Raw genomic sequence first — 3,077 nt, forward strand, 5'->3', positions numbered from 1 at the left:
TTCCTCTACGTTTTTCTGTAAAGCATTCTGTAATTTAGATGAATATCAATCGTTTCCGAATTCTAAATTTTTCATTTCTGTACAAAATAAAATTGGGATATGATCTGTTTACACATGAGTATTCACGCATCCTTCACTTTCATCTAGGGAGAATTTAGTGGTTAGGGGCTTGGACGTAGATCCTAAATGTCCTCTATGTGGACAGAAGCCCGAGACATTGATACATCTTTTTGGGAGATGTAAGAAGATGAGGGATGTATGCACTTGTTTTTTCATCCTTATGTTATTTCTGTTTTATATGACAGAGATTCAGGGACTTCATTGGATCGATTGGCCTGGCTACAAAAACATGGTAATTTTGGAGACGTTTCGTTGTTGTATGTGGCCTTGTGGCGAATATGGAATTTTCGATATTTTACAATTGATTTCAGTGGGTCCGTGAGTTCGTTGGGTTTATAATTACGGGTCGTCAATTTGAGCTTTTAGGGTCTAAGGATATTTTATGTTAGATTCCTCCTTCTCCTCTTGTCCTTGTGTTGTCCTATGATGGGGAGTGGACATAAAAGGGAGGGGTAGGGGCTTTGGGATGGGTTCTATGAGATGGAGTTAGGGTGCTTTGCAATGTGGGTTGTTGATATGTTTGTGGGGAGTTTGATCCGTTGATGGTGGAGGTTTGGGTGATCGATGAGAGGCTAAAGGCTATTGTTTCCCGGGGCTTTGTCAAATCATTGTTGAGTCTGATTGTTTATTTGCGATTCGATTATTAACAGGTCGGGAGGTCAACTTGAAAAATGTTCATTCCTTGGTGGTGAAGATTTTAGAAGTGTCTAAGGATAGAAAAGTGTGTCAATTTCCTCATATAAGATTTTCACATAATCAAGTGGCAGACTGATTGGTTAATTGGTCAATGAGTGAGGTTTTTTTCTCATATTTGATAGGAGGATTTTTCGCTTTGGATCTTTAAATTTTTTTGGCGGATTTTTGGGTTAATTAGATTTGTAGGGTTAAATTTTATTTTAATTAAGTAAAAGGGGTCATTTTCAACTTATTTAGATAAATGGGGTCGATTGGAGATAATTCTAGAATATTTTATTATTTTTTTCAATTCATTAAAGAAAATGTCTAAATGCATCTGTTGAACAGACGCATTCAGTGACGTTAGAAAAGTGAGTTGTCAACTCACTCTGTTTTTTCAATTCATAAAAAAAATAAAAAAAAAATAAAAAACAGAAAGTCTGAATACGTCTATTGAATAGACATATTCAGTGGCGTCAGAAAAGTGAGTTGTCAACTCACTCTAAATGCATATGTTGAACAGATGCATTCAGACGATCAGTTGACCGTAACGTCGACCGTTCCACCTTTATTTCTTTTATGTCTTCTTCCACTTCATTTCCAACTTAAAACCCCTAAACAAACGTCATTTCTTCATCTTCTTCCTTTACAAACAACAAAAAAAATCCAATCTTATCTTCTTTCCTTCATTTCTTCACCTTCTTCCTTTATTTTCAATGACCGATCATCTTCTGCCTTCATTTTCAAACACCTAAGAATCAAACTTCCATCTTCATATTTTCTCCCCATATTTTCTTCCCATTTCAAATTTCACGGTCATCGCAATTTTCACCTTCATATTATTAATTTGTTCCAGTGTAGTATTTTATTTGGTAAGTTGATATATTTTTGTTATTATAAAAAAAATTAAAATTTTGATAATCTTTACTTATTTTTTTATTGTTTTATTTATTTACAGTGGATATTATATTGAAGAAAAGTTCTACAAACCATCATTCAAAATTTTTTTTTGGTAAGGTGCAATATTTTTCTTTTAATAAGTTGATATATTTTTTATAGTGGGCTAATTTCTTTTGTATTGATTTTCATATTTCTTTTTATATTGGTTTAATTTCATAGATTTTCATAAGGGAGAATTACATGTGACTAACATTGTGTTATATATGTTCGGGTTAACTATTAAAAATAGATTATTAGACTTCTAAATTAGATTTTTAAAAAAATTCACTAAGTCAATGACCTAATAAATTCATAATCAAATGTACTAACGGGTTAATTGGAAAAATAAGGTACTTTACAAAGATAATTAGACAAAAAGACACATTTAAAACTATTTAGATAAATAGGGCCTTTTTTTTCCATATTAAAATGATTAGCTTTGAAAGACGCATTTAACAAAATTTTACATCTGAAATTATTAATATTTTTTTCCTCTTATTTTTGAGCATCATACGTAAGAGAAAAATAATAAAAATCACATTTTCCATATTTTTTAGTATCACATTAAAATGAGAGATTTTTTTACACGAAAAAAAAATAACATTTTCTCCATACTTTTAGTAAAAATAATCTAACTCAAATTTTTAAAAATCAAAATTTATCTTTAATTCAAGTTCAAAGAAAAAAATTTAATGTTGTCTAAAAATCTATCTTTCACATCAAATACCTGTTTATATATATCACACGTAAAAGAAAAAGGTTTGCAATTAGGAGCATAATCAAACATCTTTCTTCATTTTGCCAAAATTTTAAAATTTATTAGTAGTTTTAAATGTAAAATTAAGAATATGTTCCTAATGGAAAAAGTAGTGATATTACTTTATTTTGTGGAGAAAAGAAAAAAAACTAAAACCAATGACATACCTTTTTAATAAAAAGAATTAAAGAAAGAAAATGAAATCTAAAAATAAGTATTTAAATAAGAATATAAAGTTAATACTGGTATTGGTGTAAATTACATCCCTTATTTATTTACCTTATGAGTAAATGTTTATATCTTATAACTATTATTCAAAGTCATGTAATAAATCAAGCATTAAATTCTACATAAACCTATGTTATTAAATGTTTAATGATAAATGGATTAAAACAAAAATAAATATGGAATAGGATTTTAATGTCAAATTTATATCTTTGATTTTCTAGAATCTATATTATTGAAAAGATATTAGATGATATTGAACAAACCTAAATATTAAAAATTAGTGAAATCCCATGTGATTGACTTAAGAAAATTTAAAAAACAATGTATACATACATATAAACATATAACTATGTGTGGG

Source organism: Benincasa hispida, chromosome 12, assembly GCF_027475165.1.
Source record: "Benincasa hispida cultivar pf3 chromosome 12, pf3_genome.v1.1, whole genome shotgun sequence".
NCBI lineage: Eukaryota > Viridiplantae > Streptophyta > Magnoliopsida > Cucurbitales > Cucurbitaceae > Benincasa > Benincasa hispida.